The sequence below is a fragment of the Alexandromys fortis genome, unplaced genomic scaffold (assembly GCF_014885135.2).
Source record: "Alexandromys fortis isolate MF-2015 unplaced genomic scaffold, M_Fortis_MF-2015_v1.1 scaffold_104, whole genome shotgun sequence".
Classification (NCBI taxonomy): Eukaryota; Metazoa; Chordata; class Mammalia; order Rodentia; family Cricetidae; genus Alexandromys; species Alexandromys fortis.
In genome coordinates this window covers 1,754,931-1,778,004 of record NW_026068000.1, presented here as the reverse complement: position 1 = coordinate 1,778,004, position 23,074 = coordinate 1,754,931, and positions in this window count along the sequence as shown.

The following is a 23,074-nucleotide window of genomic DNA, read 5'->3' as shown; positions in this document are numbered from 1 at the left end:
TAGGCAGAATTAGTGTGCAGTCTTTAACTGGAAAGACATTGCAGAACAGCCTTCATTGTGGCATGCCAGCACTGCCTTCTTCAGGCCCACACGTTGTTCCCACATCATCTTCATGTGTCGTGGTCTGTGCCTTCTTCCTGCTTCATTTTGGCTGCACAGATTTTGCTGTCATCATTAATGAGACAACTGAACTTAGTCTTTTATTTGTTTGTGGTTTTATGTCCAGATGAAGGGTTTTTTGTTTGTTTGTTTTACAGAAAATTATTTTGTGATTCCTTATATACAAATACGTGCATAGTGTCCTAAACAAGCTTTTTGGGAAACCATTATTGCAAGAGTGTGTCATATTTTACAATATGCAAGAATGTCTCCATTCAACTGATGAGAAAGTGCAGATGAGAACACAAACCCAGCGTTTGTCAGTCGCTGACCACATAGAGCAGGCATGTTTTACAGAATCTCTCATGTCATTGTTAGAGAAATAACCTTTATGGAGTCAAACAGCTTTGTCTTAATCTAACTAACCTTACTTAAATATTAAACTCAAATGTCCCCCTAACAGGAAAAGTGAAAAATGGATCAGAATAAAAAAGTAATAAGCTGACTAACAAAGATCACCACTGGTTTATCTGAGAAAGGAGTTTGACCTCTTATTTCCATGGCAAATGGAAGTGGGAGTTCACACACCCAAGCTGAAAGACTGGGATAAGCATACCCCTTGCTAAATTTGGCATCTCATGATTCAGACCTAACACTAAATAAAACATTAGTCAATTAATAACCTCCTAGAGGTAAAAAGGTATTTCAATGTTGAATTACCTTGATAAGCCAAGTCATATCGCATTTAGAGCACAAATTCCCTTAGAAAAACATTATACATTCATAAATATACGTATACACATACGCAATCTGCATTTGTGTTTGTGTATATATATATATAATCCATATATATGCAATTATTTAAGTATTGATGACTAATTATTATTATATAATATATAAGTCCTGTTTGTTTGTTTGTTTGTTTTTGAAAAGACAAACTTAGCCAGGTGGTAGTAGCAAACTAGAATTTCTGAAGATGTTTAGAAAAAATTGCGCAACCAGACACAGCCTTTATGGAGGAAGTCCATCAGTCATATGGAGCTTCAAACTTTTAAAGAAATTAATAATCCAAGTGTAGAAATGGCACCAAACACAATGAAGGCCTTACAAAAACTTACCAGCTCTATACTGAGAAAACACCGGTTTACACATTTACAAGGCCACTCTGGGTTAAAGTGAGTGTGTGAAAGTGAATGTTAACACTTCAAATGGGAGTTACCTCTGCATAATCTTTTCACTGCACAAAACTCAGTCTGGAAACTTTGACAATCCAATGTTGACTGTAGTTCCTCTATTTCCTAAGGCTTCTAAGCCCCTGGATTGGATGCCCTGAGCACAAAGGAGTTGCTGGAATGTGCACCCTTTCCCTAAGCCATTTGATGCCTCTTCAAATGGTCTGCTTCTCAGCAATGAGTCAAAGCTTGCTTTGAAGACAGGGACCCAAAGAGCCCACATGTTGATTGACTCAGAGTCCAGCTACACAGGAATGCATCTCCAGTGAGTTCTGGGAGCCTTTCTCCCCAGCTCCCCTGCTAACTGTCATTGTCTTCACAGGTAGTCAGAGGACACCACAGACAAAAAGAGTGGCGTGTCAAGATCGATGTTCCTCCAGAGACACTCTTTGAAATACTGTTGAATAGCTGAGCACTTGAAACCTTTTCCTTCTGAGACCAATTATCTCCCTGCTACAATGGACTCAGCCTTCACCAGACTGGCTTCTGGACCCAGCTGTTTCCTACAAGGCCAGATGTACGTTTGAATCACAGATGTGATCATTTAAATTAACTAAATGTCCTATGTTTTATAGAAGGTGCATTTATAAGCCTACTGGGATAGAAGCTTTTGTTTGTTTGCTGTTAGGACCTCCGGTCCTCATTGCACTGTCACAATTAAAGCGCTCAATACTTCACAGACACTGGAAACATCGACAGACACTCTCTTCTTGTGCACATAGAGTCAGTGTAGGCCTTGCATGCAGTTGGATTCCATTCTCTAGAGACCCCACCTCCCACTTTGCTGATTTCTACATGCCAACCGCAGGCTTGATGCAAGTGCTGCTCTGAGAAATCCTTAGTCTTTGTATATGTTCATTTGATTTAGCAAAGAAATCCCTTGTTCTTTTGGAATCTGTTTTTTAATCTATCATAGACAAAAGTTTAAAGAGCTGCCACTGAAGAAAAAGAAAGCTGTTCAGTCTCTTTGTACCCTGAAACACTATGGTATGTGCACATAAACAAAATCTCAATGTGAAGTGTTGCTTTATCACAACAGACATGGGCTGCATACTATCTTTACCTTCCACAGGGGTTTTAATTGATAGCCACGAAACCAAAAAATATGAGAAAATTATAATGACTTTTAATGTGGTTTTATATAATACGAGACTTTCAGAAAAGAAGACCAAAGAGTTCAGAGAAAACATATGTATTTTTTTTTCTTAAATCAGATGAAGAATAGGCAGTCATTTAGAATTGCAATTGGGTTTGAAGAGACAGCTAAGAAGGAAAAGGCTGCTAGCTATCAATACTGATGATCTGAATTCAATACCAGAAAGTCACATGGTAGGAGACAATCAACTCTCTCACACACATTGTCATCTGAATTCTACACAGAGAGAAAGAGAGAGAGAGACAGAGAGAGAGAGAGACAGAGAGACAGAGACAGAGACATTTAAATAAATAAATGATAGATGATAGTTCTATATAGGTAGATGATAGATAGATAGATAGATAGATAGATAGATAGATAGATAGATAGATGGATGGATGGATGGATGGATGGACGGACGGACGGACGGACGGACGGACGGACGGACAGACAGACAGACAGATAGATAGATGCCTAGGTAGGCAGGTAATTAAATAGATAGATTATCACAAAATACATTAGTGTTGTGGTTGTCAGACAGATACAACCTACAGCAGTAATCAGGTGACCTCACTAACGCCTGTTTGTTCAGACTGATCGATCACTCTTGCATTTTTTTTTTTTTGGATGTGGGGCAAACATACTTGTGACCGGAGACCCAGTCTGAAATGGATGGGAGGAGAGAGGAGAGGAAAGTTCTCAGCCTTTGCAGCTTCCTCACTGCCCTTCAGCTTAGGCTCAGGCGACAGTAGAGCATTTGGGCCATCCTGTCTTCTTCAGAAAGCACATTTTATAGTGGGTGGCCTGAGGCTAAGCTTTGCCTTACATATTGTTTGGTTGGTTGCTAATAGAATCAAAATAATAACTGCTTAGCTGGAATGCTTCTGAGACAAAGAAATTAAACAACAAATGTTAGTTCACTTTTTCTGATTTTTTTAAAACTTTATTTATTGATTTTACATCCTCACTGAAGTTTCTTCTCCCTCCTTTCCTTCCAGTGGCTTCTCCTATTTTCCCTCTTCCCCACCGCAATCTATTCCTCCTCTTTTGTTATGTCTGTTCCTGTTGAGAAAGGGGCAAGCATCCCATGGATATCAACAAAATGTGGCAGAACAAGCTGCAGTAAGACTAAGCACTTCTCCATATCAAGGCTGGACAAGGCCATTTGGTCCCACAAACATAAGAGTCAGAGACAGTCCCTGGTCCCACTGTTAGGAGTACCATAGGAACAGCAAACTGCACAACTGCCTCATATATGCAGAGGGCCTAGGTCAGTTCAGTGCAGGCTCCCTGGTTGTCCATTCACACTCTGTGAGTTCCTATGAGCTCAGGTTAGTTGATTCTGTGGGTTTTCTTTGATGCCTCTGGTGACTCTTCTGGTTACTACAAATCCCCCTCCTCCTTTCTTCAACACGATTCTCCAAGTTCAGCCTAATGTTTGGCTGTGTGTCTCTGCTTCTGTTTCCATCAGTTGCTGGTTGAAGCCTCTCTGATGACAATTGGGCTAGGCACCAATGTATGGGGATAGCAGAATATCATTAGATACCTTACATTGCCATTTTTCCTCCGGTAATGTTGGGTTCTATCCTAGGTCTTTGGTCCATCCAGCCTGAGTCCAGCCAGTGTCACAGGCAGGCTTACCCTCGTGGCAGTGATCTTAGGTTGGACCCATCTTAGGTTGACCACTCCTTCTTACTCTAGGCCACACTTACCCCAATGTATCCTATAAGTAGGACAGACTATAGGGTGAAGGTTGTGTGGCTGGGTTGGAGTCCTAATCCCTCCACATAGAACTCTTGCTTGGTCACAGGAGAAAACTAGTTTGGGCTACATATCCACTATTGTTAGGAGTCTTAGCTGGGGTTATCCTGGTAGATACTGTCAAGTTGGGAGCATAGGCCTCAGTCCCTCGCATCTACCCCAGTTCCCAGGTCTTGTCTGGACTCCAAATCCCAGCAGGCCAGGTCCCGACCCCTCCCTGGGGGTGGGGTCAGGACCACTCTTCAGGGTATTTAAATGAGCCCCAAAAGAGGAACACATGGTTTCCCTTTCTTCCTCCCAGTGGTTGGTGGTCCTGTTTGCCAGGCTTCCTGGTTCCCCCTCGGGGCCACCCGAGAGCGCAGAACTCCCATTAAACCTGGATATTTCTTAATTTGGCTTGTTTTGATTTGGCTTGATTGAGAACTTTGCGTCCACAGGGAGCTCGGGTTAGGAAATATTCCTAACAGATACCTGGGAGTTTACTTACACCTGACCCTGAAAAGGCCCCCTTTTCCAATCATCTCTTTCAGTACTCTCTCCCTTCACCCCACCCAACCAGATAACTCATGTTCCCATCCCTACCCATTAAGAGTCCACTCATGAAATCCCTTTCATTTCCCCATTGCCCTCCCTAGGTAGATATGGGCGCCCCACCTTGAACCCTCCTAGTTACTTAGCTTACCTGGGTCTGTATACCATAGTACAATTATCCTTTATTTTACAGCTAATATCCACTTATACATTCCATATTTGTCTTTCTGGGTCTGGGTTACCTCACTCAAGATGACTTTTTTTCTAGTTACATCCATTTGCCCACAAATTTCATGGTGTCATTGTTTTCAACAGCTAGTTATTCCATTTAAAAAAAAAAAAAGCTCAATTTTTTTTTTTTTTGAAGACATGGTGGTGCACGTCTTTAATCCCAGCACTCGGGAGGAAGAGGTAGAAGGATCTCTGTGAGTTTGACAGAGCTAGTTCCAAGACATCTAAAGCTGTTTATTACACAGAGAAACCATGTCTTGAAAAAAAATCCACTAAATATCATTGGCAAATGGTGATCCCTTTGATAGCATTATAAGATCTTATATGACCATTAAAATTGTAGTTTCAATAAGCTACGAATGTTACATTCAGCACAGAGAATATTCAATTATAAATGCCATAATTAAACTACTTAAATTTATATAATAGAAAAAACAAAAAGATATTATATAATCATAAAACATAATAAGACTATGACTTTCTAAAATAATACTTCAATTCTTTTTTACTTTGAAGTTTTTAACTTTAATTTCTACAAATATGGAGAACACATATAACAAATAAAAATTTTAGGATTTTGAATGAAATATCTTCAAACTCTGAATTCTGTAATGAAGTACCAATTACTATTGCTGTAGTACATAATGTTCATAACCCCCAACATACACACACACACACAAACATTACACTAAAAATGTTAAAGCTGTACCTATGTTCATCCTTTCAGGGAGTAATATATAGACTGAAAGGGTCATATTTAGGAAATATACAGGAATATATACACATAGATAAATTTATGCAATAACAATTAATGAAAAGAGGCTGTAAATTTTTAGGTAGAGGCATAGAGCAGAGTTTGAAGAGAGAAAGGGAGAGGGACAAACATAATCAAGTGATAATCTTTGCGTGTGTGTGGGTACGTGCGCCTGTGTGCATGCATGCGTGTGTGTGTGTGTGTGTGTGTGTGTGTGTGTGGTTTTTAAGACAGGGTTTCAACATAACAGCCTTGGCTGCCCTGGTATTTGCTCTGTAGATAAGGCTGGCCTGTAATTCACAGAGATCAGTCTGCCTCTACCTCGCAAGTGCTGGGATTAAAGGCGTGCACACTCCAACCCAAATTATAATCTTAAAAAAAATAAAAAGCTGCACCTACCTCACACATGCCTGTCATTCTAGCATTTGGAAAACTGAGGCAGAAGGATATCCTTAAGTTCTCACCCAACCTGGGCTACAGAGTGAAGCTCAGTCTCGATGATAAAATAAAGTAAGCTGCAATAAACAAATGCTTATTTCATGACTTTGTTTACTTATTTTCCATGTCTTTGAGGCAGATTGGGTTCATCTTCATCATAAAGGTGAGAAAGAAGCTGGGAACCAGGCAGGTGGATTTCTTAATGTAACAGCTGCAGATAGGACAGCCCAATGCATTATAATGGGCACTCTGCTCATCCCTATAAAACACTCCATGCCCTGGCCAGAAAACCCAGCCCCCTGTGTTGATCTCCATCAAAGAAGAGAATGGAAGGGGAGTCATGCAACGGGGAATGCGGGACAGGTGAGTGCTCAGAATGCTGAGAGAGGTCTTTGCTGCTGTTCCTTTTAAGCAGCATCAGAATTGCCAGGACTAAGTGCAGGTCTCTTCCCTCTTGATAGTAATAAAATACCAAGATACTTCAATAGTTCTGTAGAATTGCAGAGTTTTCTGTGATTTCAAAGGTCATTTAGGCTGGGCTTATATCTCAGTGGTATTGCAGCCTAGCATGTGTGAGGTCCAGGGTGCAGCCACTCAGCACTGGTTGGGGGAGGGGAGCTTGGGGAGACAGGTCATTTATTAAGTTATCTCCCACCTCTGGAAATATGCTACAGAGCCATGATTAGAGAGTTGTGACAAAAAAATAAATATATAGTGTCTTCCTTCCTGAGCACCTGTCTTACTTTGCACAATACAAAATGCAGCGACCTGTTTAATCTGTTTGCATGAATTCCAACAGAAAGTGAAAGAAAAGACGCATCAAGGTTTCCCTCAGAGCCAATGAGATGGCGTAGCAGGTGGTAAGGATGCAGGTAAAGATGCTCTCTGTCCAGTGCAATGACCTGAGATTGATCTTTTCCGCATGTATGTCTTTGTGTGTGTGTGTGCCTATGTCTGCGTGTATCTGTGCACACACACACACACACTCATGCACACACACACTAATAAATGTAGCAAACATTTAATTCAGAAAAAAGAGCCATCTTTATATCTTAAAACATTTACAGTTAACAATCTTTTGAAACTTAGGCATTTTTCCTCTTGCTTTCTTTTGTGGTGCTTGGATTCCTCTTACACATGTCTCACCTGCAAACCCATTTTCTCTTTGTTTTACATTGAGCATTTTTACACAGTTGAAATGAATTTTCACTTTTAATTTTTCATGAATTGACAAAATTTGACATTATAAAATAAAAGAAATTGGTGGGAGAGCCATCTTCTTCAGGGTTAGACTTGCATTATAGGTAGCAAATTTCAGATACTTCTTGGTTCTCAGAACTGGTTCTAAAATGAATAAGTGCTTCAAAGTCATCATCAGGGCCAGTCTGATCTCATGCACATTTGCTCTGGACGCCGTGGTACACAAGAGGGTTACAAGAACAACAAGGACCTCCCTAAGCAGATTATATTTCAAGTGGGTATTGTTAGGCATAGAAACATACTGAAATCTAAATATGGGAAACATGCAACTTTACCCATCTTTTCTCAGCTTGGTCACCCCAGCCTTGAACCTGCCTTTGGTTTACTGTGAAGAAGAGGATCACAAAGGTGGCAGGTGCCCCTCCATAGTCAGTGGTTCCAAGTGTCTCATTTAAACCAACAATAGCAGTTACCTGGTTACCTCACCATCTCTTGGACCTGTGAGGATCAGATATATACATAGTTTTTTTATTCTTAAAAATGAAAATGGGACTTGGGAAGAAAATCTGCACACTCTAAAAAATACAGCTTAATTTGGCTCAATCTGTTCCTTATCAGTTGCAACACTGCTAGAACTTCCAGTCACTCAAGCCCCAGGGTTACTAGTAGTTGGTGGCAAAAGCCCAGAGAGGGTCCTTTCTCTTTCCTTTGCACCAGAGTAAAGGAGAGCTCAGGTAGTTGGGAAAGCAGCGAGTTTCCTGCAGAATAAAATAACTTGGGTATTTCCCAAGGAAATTTTCATTGCTAATAGATACAGCCATACTCATAGGTAAGCCTGTTTTAATCAGAAATCATCTAAGCTTTATTAACCTGCAGTCCCCAATCCCTGTTTCCCTGAACTCTTTCTAAAGATATCCTAGTGGCAACTCCCCACTAGGACTATGAGCTTCCTGTTGATTTAGGAACTGAGGTCTGCAATGAGGAAAGATTCAGGTTATAAGATAGTTCCTTATTCTCAGCAGTCAACTGACACCTGACACAATGCAAAGGGGGGAAAAGGGAAATCAAAACAGCTAACACTGTACTGCTTCAAATAAGGAAGAGACTTACTAGAATGAGGAGGGAGGCAGGGATGGGGTGGATGTCCGGGAGTACACCAAAATATGCAAGCAATCCCAGGGCAGCTCCTCTCTCTCATGCATTGCTGTTGCCCAGAGACTGCATCTTATGTGATCTCCTCATCTCCTCGGACCTCACATTCCTCACATATTAAGGGAAAGAAATGAATCACTGTAGTTCATAACTCTACCCTACCTTCTTCTCTTTGGTAATGCAAACAGAATAGGTAGGGACTGTTTGTGTCTTGGTTTGTTGCACTGTTGTCTTATACTAATTATGATTTTTAAGGTTATTTTGTATTTATAAGTTCTTTATAATGTTGAAATGTAAGCTTCAAGAATAATGTGCCTCCCTGTGCCTAACTCTTTTGATTGATAGCTTTTTTTCTGTCTTCTGAGTGGAAGTGTGTGTGTGTGTGTGTGTGTGTGTGTGTATGATAATTTCCAAGATGGATAATAGAATTCCCAGGCATTGTTACAACATTCAGGATAACAAAGAATCAATCAGGAGCCAGACTTCTGAGTGCACCTGACTTCCGCAGCTATTCAATGCTCACAGTAAGAACTGGTTTTATGACTATGACAACATTAATAATTCTGTTGATATTCTGAAGCACATAGCCAATATAATCATAGCAGAACAACCTTTGGTAGAGTCTGGTGGTTACATTTCTATTTCCTTCTATAGGCTCACTTCTGTATCTCAGGTGTGTCCTTAAGTGTAGAAGTTTCTTAGCACTCTCTTCTTTAGCTTTCTTTTCTCATCTCATAATTTTTTAGCCTCTTCATTTTACTCTCTGTGTCTGGAGTTAGTCTTCCTTTTGTTCCAGTGCATTGTTTTGTTTCCCACGTGAGCCAAGGCCCTCGCTCCTGCCATCTCAATCACCAGGCCTTTTCCACCTGACCATGCTCATTTGAGAACACTGTGGAGTAGAGTAGTCTCACATCCTTGCCTCTCTGGTTTTTAGAGACTTTATTGTTTTACCCATCTTGAGATTTTTCTTTCTTTCAAGCTCAGTTATGTGTCTGGACACAGCAAAATTATTTCTAAGACTTGGTAACAGTAAGAGTATTATAGTAGTATAATTTTGAAGTAGCTATAATTTTTAAGGAGTAATATTTCATTTAAAAATACCTGAAAGTCGTGTAAGAAATAACAATAATGGACTCACTAGAATGCCAACATATAAGCATACATTTACAAATTAGGAGTATCAAGGATAAATAGGAATTATTAAAAGCAAATATGGTGGATCATGCAAACAGTGGGCCAGGGAAAAATGGAAGTTATGCCAAAACAAAGGAAAAAGTCATCACCTATAAAAGAACAACTATATAGGCAGAGATTTATCATTAGCAATAACAAAGGCCAGAAGAGGATGTCTTTTGGTTAAAGAAAAAAGAACATAATATATAGAATATTATACTCAGATAAATAAATTTTAAGAATGAAAGCAAAATGGTGATGTCACTTACAGATTCAGCTTAAAAAATTCTAAGGATATTCTAGGAAAGAGAATTAAATCGAGAAAGATTTAGTGAGCTGAACTTTAGAAGTAACATTAAATAAGAAGATGGTAAATGCTGGTAAATTTAATGTATGTAATGGGATCCTCAGTAAAAACTAATTTTCCGGGACCTTGTGGTTATGACTGGAGAGTTGAAGGAAGGCTGAACAATGGCTCAGTAGGTGAAAGGTGTGCCGTGTAAGCATGGCCACCAGAGTTGAGATTGCCTACTACTCACCTAACACCTCAGACAAGGCAGAGCACACCCACGATCCGTGCACTGGGGAGACAGACAGGCAGTTCTTCATCCTACCTGGTCTTGCAGTTGTTCAGTCCCAAATAAGCACACAGAGGCTTATATTAATTATAAACTGTTTGGCCCATTATTAACTTGCTCTTACAACTTAACCCATGATTCTTGTCTAAGTTTAGCCCCGTGGCTTGGTACCTTTTCTCAGTGCAGCATTCTTATCTTGCCTCCTCTGCATTTGGGTGGTGATTGCAGACTGAGTCTTTCCTCTTCCAAGAATTTTCCTAGTCTGGTCACCTCACCTATACTTCCTGCCTGGCTACTGGCCAGTCAGCATTTTTTTTAAATCAATGTGAGTGACAAATCTTTACAGCATTGTCCCACAGCAGATCTCAACAGCTTGCTGTTTATAGCAGCACCGCACTCCTTGCCACACGGCTGCTGGCGCTGAAACAGCTTATACTCAGGCAGGTAGCCTTGGGACTCACTGACCTGCAGCCCAAACTGCATCCGTGCACCAGGTCAATATTTCAACAGCACTAGAAAAAGAAAGGGACTCTCTCACGGGCTTAGCCAAAAGCTCTTCCTGGCCTTCCATGCTGGAGCAGGGCAACTTTCTTCTGAGGCTTTTGAGCCCTTCTCTTCTCCAACCCTGAGTGTTCCTGCCCTCTCTCCTCTGCCTCTGCACTCCCACAGCTGCAGGCATGTGTCTGTGGGCTTTATGAAGGAAGATGTTGAGTTTTGCAGCTCCAAAAGGTCTTTTTAAAAATTAATTAGAACTATCAATATGAAGAGCTGAGCTTTTCCTTCATGAAACTGTGTTTACTTGCCCTGTGAGCTGAAAAACCCAGGAAGCAGGGACATCTTAGTAAGGAAAGATGTTCTTCTTGCTCCAGATCTTGCTCAAGAGTCTAAATCCCATTTTCCATTACAAAGAACCGGAGATAAAAGGTAAAGAGGGAGAAGGAGGAGGAGGAGGAGGAGGAGGAGGAGGAGGAGGAGGAGGAGGAGGAGGAGGAGAAGAAGAAGAAGAAGAAGAAGAAGAAGAAGAAGAAGAAGAAGAAGAAGAAGAAGAAGAAGAAGAAGAGAACTCATTTTATTGAAAAGAAAATATGCAAAATAACAAATATAAGCTGGAAGCCAAGGAAGTTGTTTTAAAAGCCTCACAGGATCATAAATCTAGTGTATGCCAGGGTAACCTGAGAAAAGGAAGGAAAAAAATCTATTGAAGTATAATATTTTATCATCTCTGTGTTCGTAGTAATATTTTTAAAAAGTCTATGGTACTGGGCTGAGTACAGCTCGGTTGGTAGAGCACTTAGCTAACTTAAGCAAACCCTGGGTTTTTTTCTCCAGAGATGAATATACTTGGCATGGAAGCTCATGCCCATTACCTTAGTAATCAAGAGGAATCCACAGGTCAAGATCATCTTTGGTTGTGGAAAACATTGAGATTCAGCTTCAAAAATAAGCAAAAACAAGTAAACTAGTAAAATAATGACAAAATGGACAACGTCACCCCACTTTATGATATTATCTTGATATTGAAATATTATCTCTCAGAGACATCTCGGTCTGTAGAGTGTTTGTATCCCTGGCAAGAGAAACTCAGTTATATCCTAAGGACAGACATACAATTTGCTGCTGCAGTTCTGTGCATCTGTAGTCCCAGTGCGCATGCTGAGGTGGTGACAAGGGGGTCTTGGGGACTGATGGTCAGCCAGCACAGTCTTGCCAGTAAGCCCCAGGTCACTGAGACAATATCTGAAGAACACAACACGAGCTTGACCTTTGAACCTCCACAAGCATATATACACACTGGCCCAAAAATAAACAGGACTATGCATACACACAAAAATAAATTAGTAAAATAAAAGTTTTAAAACACAGTGGTCACAGTGAGAGATGACTCATTGCTTAAAAAAGCTGATAAAAAAATCAAAGAATTGCCTTTACATACAAACTGTCACAGATAACTTGTGAGAGAATGTTCTTTAAAGTACACAGAAAGTGTATTTAAAATACACAGAAAGATTCAGAGGCATGAAATAAATAATGGGTTCAGACAACAGTTGTCAGAAAGATTAAAACCACTGGGTAGAATGTTGATCGGTAATTTGATGTTGAATGGGTGAGCGGGAATGAGCTGAGCCCACTAATTCACTCAGCATCTCCACAAAGAGGACAGCACCAGACCTTACGTGCTATTCTTAAAAACAGTAGGAAAGACTCACCATGCCCCGGAGACCCTTACCTAAACACGTTTAAGTATGCCTAGAATGAGTCTCTGAATGTCAGTGCCAACTTAACAAGAAATATAGAGGAAAGGGGAAGGCACCAAATTTCCATATTAGAAGCAAACACTGACCAGAATTCAGAACAGTCTTTCCACATGAGGAGAAAAGTGTGGTCTCTAGAATAAACCAGAGAAATGTAAGGGAGTGGATGGGGGGGGGGATAAGAATGGAAAATCAAAGACAGTCAAATACAAGAGGTGGGTCCCACTTGGCTGTTAATTCCACTAAGACTGAAATTCTGCATTTCACACAGTTGGACAAGCTTCCTCCCTGTGAGCCAAGAGGTTAAGCTGTCTTATGACTTCTTCCTGTACATCATCACATTCTAATCATCCACATTAGCACAAACTAGGATGTTAAAACAAGCTTACACAACACCTCTAAAACTTCATTCTGGGAGATTTTGATCATGTATAGGCATTCAGTATTTTTAAATATCTTTCTCATATTTTATTAAGTGCTTATATGTATAGTAGTCCTTCTTTTTCAAAGTTCAATAGAAAAATAATTGTATCTCTAGACACCCAAACACTGAGAATTCCAGTCATGAAATATATATACATATACATATACATATACATATACATATACATATACATATACATATCTTCCATTTGGAAGTAAGAGCTAGCAAGGACATTCAAGACCATGTGATTACAGAAGAGATGAAACGTTAGTGATGATAGAACTTTTGGAATCAAATCTCAAGAGTACATTTTTGATCTGAAATTTGCTGGGCTTCACAGTGAAGGAGCACCTTCTGAGTCCAACTTCCGCAGCTTCTGGAACCTTTTCTCCTTGAAATGGCAAGGGTGGCCATACGTTTTACAGCTAAGACCTCTATGGCAGCCATGCTATTTCCCCGGACTCCTGGGCAAAGTACCCTATTTTCCTCCACAGCATCCTTTGACAAAAGAATGGAAGGTAATGCTTAATTGTGAATTAAGCTTTCACAGGACTCAGACTTAGGCAAATACCTCAGATCTTTTCCCCCAACTCATGTAGTCTCTTCTCTCAGTCCCCTCCCGAATGAACAATAATTTCCCAATCCTATCTTCTATTCTTAGGCTTGCATGGGCCTTGACATTCTACAGTAGTGGTCAGATAATTATACCTGGCTGCTTATTTTTCTAGAGATCTATAGCAACACAGAGTGACTCTTATTTATGCATTGTCTGTCATATCATTGGGTCTATAACTGCAGAGCTGAATAGTTATAGAATGGACACTATGATCCCCAAAGCCTAAAATACTGTTTATCTCTTTACATAAAATGTTTGTTAGTTCTTACTCGGCTGGTTTAGAGCAGTATTTCTGAACATTAATATTTTTTCTTCTTATTTAAGTTTAAGAAAGATATAGAAACAGACAGTGGGGAAGGGGGAGAAGGGGAAGGACCAGGAAGAGTGGGTATTGTTTTTGGGAGGTTGTGGAAATTTGGAAGGAGCCTCACTGAAGAAAGTGAGTCACTGGGGTCAGACCTTGAGGTCTTATAGGATGGTCTCAATTCTTGTTCACCTCTACTTGCTCACTGCCTATGCAGTATGACCAGCTGCATCATGTTCCCATTGACAGACCTCCCTGGCCGTTATAGACTCCATCTCATCTAACTAGAAACCCAAATAAGCCCTTCCTCTTTTAAGTTGCTTCTTGCTAAGTATCTTGTCACAGCAGCAAGTATTGTAAGTAAGACAGAAGCAATTCTCTAGGACACTGCAAACGAGACTTTGGGTGATTGCCCAGGTAGTCAGTTGTCTCTGTCAATTGTTACACATTTTGGATATATCTCACTTGTTAAGTAATATTTATTTCCTTCTCGGATCTTTGATGGAGTTGAAGATTATATAATTGTAGTTACTTTCTACATTATTTAGACTCCTTGAGATAGAATGTTTAGCAAAACTTTTGTTATATGTTTTATTCTCAATATTGTTTGTTATATTTATTATTTGTTATTATTGTATATAGTTGTATTTGGTTTAGTTCTGTCTTATTCAGACAAAAAGGGGAGATGTAGGGATAAGTCCCACCCCTTAGGGGGCATGTTTGCCTCAGGCTAAAGTTTGCCTATAAATTTGGCCAGCATGCTCCCAGCCCTCACTTCTGCTTTCCTGGTCTCCGCGGGAACGGTGGTTCTGTAAGTCTATTCCTCCATTAAAGCTGTCTATATTTTGACAATCTGTCTGCATGCACGCCGTTACAGTGACGAGTTCTGTCTTAGTCATTGTTAAGGCTTGTCCCCTTGCTCACATCTTGAGGTCATTTCTGTACACACATAGTCTTCAGTATGGATTAAAAGTTGTCGTGTCTTAGGTCACTCTCTATACACTCAAGGTCCTTCAAGAAGAGTCTCCTCATTACTTTCAAACAAATGTCCCATAGTTCCCAGGAAACAAGCATTCTGTTTGGTTCCCATGACTAGCTGCTGTTATAACCTCTAGCCTCTTCTCTCAAAGACCTTCAAATTGATGTTATGTGTCTAGACATCTGACTCGACATATCCTGGAACCAATGAACCTGTTTCTTGCTCCCACAACTTAGATGCTCCAAATCTCCACACACACATTGCATGATTTCACTTTCAGAAAGCTGGCTGTTCTCAGACTAGTGGGTGCAACAGAGACAATAAGTCCTAATTGTCCAGTTACATGGAAGATTAAGTGAACATGCGGTAAGACCACAATGAGTGAGAAAAATTGAGCCAGACATAATGGGAAAATGAGAACTGTATGTATTGCAGTGGACAAGAAGCCACCAAAATGCCACCCGTGGAAGTCATAAACAGGTCTGGTGATGTTTCACTCTAAGCTCATAGTATTGATTTAAATTTCAGCAAATACTGGATAAGAAAACAGGTATAAGAATCCCCAACACAAGTAGTTACACATCATCTCTAACTTTTGTTTGCCTTAGAATTCTGGTGTCTTTTCTCACATTGTTAATGCAGGCTTGCAGACTCATACACTGCTCTCAAGGTGGCCCCTCTCCTGCTCTGGAGTCGCTCACTACTGTCATGTGTCATAGCCACACTCCATCTCTCAGAACTGGGCTCGGATGTCTGGCATTACTGCAATTCCCTTGCTGTCTTCTTCAGACGCAGACTCTCAGGCCAGCCAGGGCACTGAAGGGATGGATTATGACAGGGTTAGTTGTGGTGGGATTTCAATCCATTTACCCAGTGACTTTTGGGGCAGCAAGCCCTAGTCTTGTCTGCCTACAACACAGCTGAAAAGTTGAGGGAGAGGGTCATGTGCTCTGCTCTCTTGGCTGGTTGGATCGGAGCAGGGGTGGATGATGGCTTGTGGTTGGTGCTCTTTACTCCTGTGCAGAATGACTGGACAAAGGCACCTGGATCACCAGGCATGTCTAATTGGCTCTGTAACAGTGAGTGTCTGTCCCTATCTATACTATACCTAAATAAATTCTTGAGACCCTCAAGCAGTCTCTCATGGCTTCACGTAACAGTTAGCACAGACCTATGGAAAGGAATGACTTGTTTTAAGTTCATGTGCTAAGCAATTTGGTAGTTAAAAAAAATAATGGTATTGATCTAGAAAACCCGTGATGGCCACAATGAGGCGAATTGTGTGTGCATGTGTTTTCTGCTCTTTGCAAAGTTCCTTAGTGCTCAATTCAAAGCAGCTAGTGCTTCAAAGAGTCAAAATGGTGTCAAAGTAAGTCAAGGAAATGAGACCATGGGTCTGGGCAAGCTCTAAACTATGCATGGATTTATCTTTGACCTCTTTTATTTCCCTTGAGGTATATACTCATTCCTTAGCATCCACTCCAATCTCCCCAACTTTTATCTCTTACACAAACCCATATAATAAAAAGCAAAGAGCTCACTCTTTGTGAGCCAACTGTCCGTATGCTAATGAGGGGCACTCATGCTCAAGTTTCCGTATGCTAATCAGTAAAAGGAAAAGTTCTCTAATCCCAAAGGACAAAGCTTCCTCTTTATCCATCAATCCTCATCCACTATACTATAATTATGGATTATTTACACAAACCTCCTTTCCTTGGCAGCTCACAGCAAAAGGTGTCTGCAGCTAACAGATGAGATAGCATGCAAAGTGATTTGTCATTACGAAGGTCATTAGTGCATAAGTGTTTCAATCTGTCCTTTCTTTGCTCTATTGCCAGGTCATGGAAGCCTTGGGGATAGGGCTTTGTTAGGAAAAAAGATCTGTTTACATTTTGCATTTGTGAACACACACACACACACAAACACCACCACCACCACCACCACATACCAAAGCCCCACGGGACAAACGATAATGAGAAAACTAAATCAGAAAGGTCAAATGCTCTTTGGCTAAGACAGAAAAAGACACCAAGGGCAATTCTGCTTACTATAAGGGGCTACAGCTATACACAAAGTTAAAGTATATACCTACACTGATATTTTACCAACACAGCTTCATTTCTTGCTATGAGCATTCCCTGTCAGTCAGTGTTAATGAGAAGATGCAAACAACAGCCCTTTGGCTCACCCACTGTCCTAGCAGGGAGAGCCCCTGTGGAAATGTTGCCTCAAATTTACTGTTTACAAAAAAGAAAAAAAAAAAAAACTGCGGCTGTGCTGCCCTCTAATGGCTGTCACCTCACAGGTTCAGGGTGGCCAGTCTTGAGCTGGTGCCTCACTCTGGTCAGTGGCATCATGGAATGTGAAGTGTGGAAGTCTCTAAACGAATCTCCCAGCATCTTTTCAAAAGAATCATCATCAGTTAGCCAGCACTGAACTTAGACTTCTCTAGCTTGGTATTTGATTAGAGAAATTGTGGAGTTCTCAGGAACCAATCTTGGGTGATCTTTCACCAGGGGATGACGGAGCAGGAGGGAAAGTGCTTTGGGCGGCAAGAGAATATATTCTCCTTGAGAAGAGAGAAACGCTGGGCACAGAAGTGAGACCCAGAGTACACAGCAGTGTCCTCTGAGGGCAACGATGGCAGGGTGTGTGTGTGTGTGTGTGTGTGTGTGTGTGTGTGTGTGCATGTGTGTGTGTGTGTGCTTGTTCTCTCTTAACACCCATTAACCTGAATGCCCATCTTAACCTAGTTTGATGGCTCTTCTATGCCAGATTACTTACTGCCATTTGCATAGTAAATGTCACTGTGTCAAAAGTTAAAACCAAAATCTTAATCCAAGATTGACAGTTTGAGCTTCTAACATTCCCACTCTCAGAGCTAACTCTTAATTGTCTCCAAAGAGCAAAGGAGAAAAGGAGACAGCATTATGGCTTGGATGTGTTTGGCACACGTTAGCACTGGGACCTGACCTTCGGTTAGCCTCCAAGTTTGACAAAGAGAAGAAGCAGCTTAGGGCTGCAGAAGAGAGGAACGCAGAAGGCTCCACACGGGCTGCAGAAGACCTGCATCTAAACTAGCTGAGCAAGTCACATACATATTAATAGTGGCATGTGGCTCTAGCAGCCACGCCTCAGTCAGAGCTGCTTCTATAGCCCAGCTGCTAGTCCCTGTCTCTGGGATCCATTTATAAATAATTGAAGTGTTTAGTGTCAAATTACCACCACGTGCATGGGAGAGATCATTGGGCGAATGCCCATCAGATGGGGAATCCCAAATTACTGTTAGATGGAGATGGAGCAGGCTGTTTGCCAGGATGTGTGTGTGTGTGTGTGTGTGTGTTTGTGTGTGCATGCATGGGTGTGCCTGTCCCTGCATGTATGTGTATCTGTATGAGACTTTGGGTATCTCTATATGTGTGTATGTGACTTTGTGTGTCTGTATGTGTCCTTGTACATGTCTGTGTATCTGTGTGTATGTGCATGCCTATGCAAGTGTGTTTGTATATATGTCTGTGTGTGTATTTGTGGATGCACATGTATGACTGCGTACACATGTGAATCATTTAGCATATGTCTGTGCACTTGCACAGGACACCTGTTCCATTGCTCCCTCATCTTCTCCCTGTGAGACGTATAGGTCCAAGCCCCTGCTTTAACCTGAAGCTCTCTCAACCATTTTTTCATATGGAAAAAAATGATAGAATAAAAGAAAAAGATAATTGAGAAAAGGAAAAGCAAAGTATCAGAGAGATAGATACCATTGCCACCATATCAAAAAAGTTTTCTATGAACAATTAAAAATAAACTGAGACACACATTAAAAAGAGTTCTCAGAATATTACTCCAAGAGATACAAAAATTCAAACTGCATTAGCCAGCAAAAGAGTGGAAACAGAGTTTTACAACAGTGTTATTTCAGAAATAATGGTTTCTGGAGTGGAGAAAGAATGCACATGAAAACTTCTTCATCTTCCATTGCACAGTGGTTTCTTATTTTAATACTGTTATTCTAGGATGTATAGAGCAGTCTTTGTATGCTCAGCTTGTGTGATGCCCTGATCAAGTCAGTTTTCAGTGTACAAATTGGTAAATATTTCCATTTTATCTCTTAAAAACAGGTCACTGTAATTATGAAGGAAAGTTCAAGTCTGAATTTTTAAGCAAATAGCTCCTTAAGCCATTTTTAAAAGATGCTGATGGAACTAATTTGAAGATTCAAAGATTTTTCTTTTACAAAAATAAGTTACGTATAATAGTGTTTCTAAACTTTTCTGGGCTAACTCATATTTCAAAGTAAGAAAACATTGCTTCAAAATCACATATTTTAACCAGCATTATTTGCTGCAATATTTTTTTTCTGTGGAGGATTCTATCAGATCCCATGAGAGGCTCAAACATTTGTAAAGCAGGGTCTCTACCCTGAAAGTACGTATAACAGAAAGCATAGTTCCTGTAAAACAAACCCATGCTCCTACATGATTTTGTGATCATATCTAATACAAAAATGTCTGAACAGCTCTCCCCAACAAAGTCTTCAGAAATTCCTCTTGAATCAGATGTACAGAAAATACAATAGGAATTAAATCAAATGTGGAAAATGCACTGAGAGAGTTCTGCATGAAACACTGTAATAAGGAGAGAGCACCACTCGAGCAGAAGCTGAGCCTGCAACTCCAGTGACTTTGCACAAGATTATATTTGATCATCTATGAACAGTCATCTACAGTTTTTCAAAATAGTGAGAAATTCTGAGCAGGAGATAGAGTTCAATTGTTCTCTTTAACCTCTTGAGCCCAAGCTGTCAAAGAAGAAGTTTCTAACTACACTGGGACCAAAGATAAGGGGAAATGAAAAGAAAAGCCAGGCATATTTCTGGCATATTCAAGAGTTTTATTACCTGAAACTTCTAAAATAGATCAGTGCTGACATAGGTGCTGTGACTGAAGCAAAGATTCGCCATCAGCTCGCGTCTGGGTCTCAGCTGTCCATGACAGGGACCAAGTACTGCTCCGTAGACCATCTTCCTGTTGTATTTCCGGTCTCTTCATGTTTCTGTATCCCATAGACAGCCATGGGCATGACACATATGTTCTCCTTTCCTTCAAATTCAGCTTCTCTTGGGAGCATAGATGCATTTTTGATGACATATGTGGGAGGTGGGGGAGTGGTATCCTCACAGCAGCTGTTCTGTACTTGGATAAATGTTATATCTGCCAATTGTATTGGCAGGAAAGAAGCAGGGAGAGCTGGAAAACATTGTTCAGAAAAGGTGGAATAAAGTAGAAAGTACTTCTCAACTTTTTGCTTCATTTATTTTTCTATTGATGTTTCAGCATCCCACTGAAATCTTCTGAATATTTTCTATCTATTGTCTCATTTATTGGTCTCTTGTTCTTTGAGCCTATCAACATCTGTAGGTGCTCTAGAGGTCATGGCCTATCATAGTAAGGTGATTTTAGCAGAATTTATGCCAGATAGGTGGACAGACTCATGTGAGTTAATGCACACAATTCCTTCTTTCTCTTGTCCTCTGATTCAAATTATGGCCACTCCAAGATCATGGAACTGGATTTGAGAATAGAGACCTTGGAAAGGTCCAATATTGTCTCTGCTTTTGGACTTTTGTGTGTCAGGTAGAGAAATTCCAAAAACACATAGAGATTTGAAGGTGATTAGAAAGAAAATATTGCCTTGTTGATATAATTAGTCTGTCAGTTACCATACAAAGGATGATCATTCTGGTCTTTGGTCCAATGAATGAACAACTAAAATGTTGTTGGACCATTGTCAAGAGGTGATAAAATTTAAATCTCAAATGTTCCCTGAAAAACTAATCTGTTGAATAATTGACCACAATATAACAGTATCTAGAAGCAAGGTCTTCCTGGTGTGATTTAATTATGAAAGATCTAACTTCATGGATATATTGACCCACTGATTAAGATAGAGTTTAGTAAGTTATTCAGAGCTAGAAGAAACTCAAGGTGGAGTTTGGTTGGAACATGTTACTGAGAGCATCTCTTGAATGGTGTAGTTGACCTTTGGGCTTTTTTTTTCCTGTAGTGCTATTTATTTCCTGGATACCACCATGAGTTGAGCTCTTTCCCCCTACCATATGCTCTTACCATGATTCTCTGCTTCAGCTTAGACACTAAAGCAGCTAGGTAAGCAAACGTGGATTGAGTCCTTTGACACAAGCTAAATTAATTCTTCTTTATTATAAATTTACTCAGGTGCTTTTTCACGGCAATAGAAAGCTCTATGGACTATGTAGCACCTGCAAATCTCCAGGTCATTTTTCAAGTATCAACCATTTAAGAGAAGCACCCACATCCCCTAGTGAACACCAGTGAAGCAACTTGGGATGGTGGATGCTGAGACCAGACCAGCTTCCGGGTCCCTCTCCTAGCCCTTCATCATTAGTGTGACTCTGCATTGCCCCTTTGAGATCAGGATCTCTACCTTCTCCATTTGTTTAAAGACCCAGGCTCTAATACAGTACCTTGAGGACAGGAACTTTCCTCTGTGTTTGCTGAATTGAACAAACATGTTTTCACAGTGTGTGCTACAGTGTAATAGCTATAACTCTAAAAGATTTACCTTTTTCTTCTTAACAGCTCAACAAAAATATGTTGTTATCACTCTGATGAGTAAAATGTTTGTGTACTGATATGGATATATGAATAATATTTAACTAAAAGGTCCAGTTTTACTTCTGATAGATAGTGGTTCTTCACCCCCAAATAAAAAATTAAACCCCACATGATAAATGATGAGAATTTAATTGTTCTGTTGCTGACATTGCTGGCCAGGGAATCAGTGATCTTAAACACAGCAGAGATGGCCAGAAGATATTTTATTCATTTTTTTTAAGAATGATCTGGACATTGGGGAAAGAAAAAAGGAAAAGAAACTGAGTTCATGCATTTTCTCACTGTGTGGCTGAAATGGACCTTCTCTCTGATCTATACCATTACCTTCCGCAGGTGAGCCACGCCCTGAGGGACTGTTGAGACTCAAACTGTAAACCAGCATCAGGAGTGCCTTGTGCAGCAGTAATGTAAAGGCTTTAAAAATAGCATGGGTGAAATGTCAACTATACACACAGTCTTGAAACTTTAAGCAATACAGTTCATAGAAGGAATTCCCTAGGGTTAAATAAGCTAGACACGCTGCAATCACCAATGCATTAAAGATACTTCCTGTATCGTTACTGTATTATTTGAGTTTAACATGTATGAGAGATCCCTGGTTTACCTCCTTAATTTGTACAGCTGTGTGAGATACCACCTCTCTGAGGAAAAAAAATGTGTAATAACTTACAATTTCCTTCTATATAAATAAACAATAATAATGCCTTTTTATCTCACATACTTATTTCTTTTTCTGTGCATGTGCGTGTGATTTGGGGTGCTAAAGAACATGAGTGGAAGACAGGAGGAAGTGTTCTACTTGCTATGTCAGGAGCTGTGTTAGTAGCCAGCGAGCTCTGGCAATCCTCTTGCCTGTCTCCAAAAATGCAGGGTGCTGAGGATTTGAACCCGAGTTGTCATGCTTGCACAGTAAATACTTCTTACCCACTGAGCCATTTCTCCAGTCCATGACTAGCGTTTAAAATTCCTTTAGTTTGAACTAACTTAAAATAGAATCAGTTCTTACTTGAGATTTGGGGTTTGAACCTCATCCAATTCAGTCTATACTGAGACACAGCACAATTTTCAAAGGACTTCTCTCACACAGAGTAAATGGGTTCTGGAAGCCAGATAATTTCAGTGCTTTTCCTAATTTTTACTTATGTAAAGAGGTATGTTCAGACCTCTAGTTGCTCCAAGTGTGTCTTAGGAAGGGTCATTATGACTCATTTTTAACACCATCCTGGCACCCAGAACAAATGTCATGAAGGTTAAATTATCATCTATAGTTGGTACCCTAAAAACATGATCAGAAGAATTGAGGTTTGTCTCTCACTGTGATTCAGGCTGAATTTCCTTCCTAATTCTGACAGAGCCTGGAGACAGACTGTGGGACCAAGGCAGAGTTCCTTGAGACACAGCCTAACTCAGTGAAGGGCAGACATTGGCTAAAGACCTATTATTTGCTGTTTTCACAGTTTTAGACTGAGAATAAAGGTGTAGATATCTATTTTTAAAGCTCTTTAAATTTTAATTTTCCAGTTCTTTTCATCTTACACAAAAGACCTTATGTAGTGACT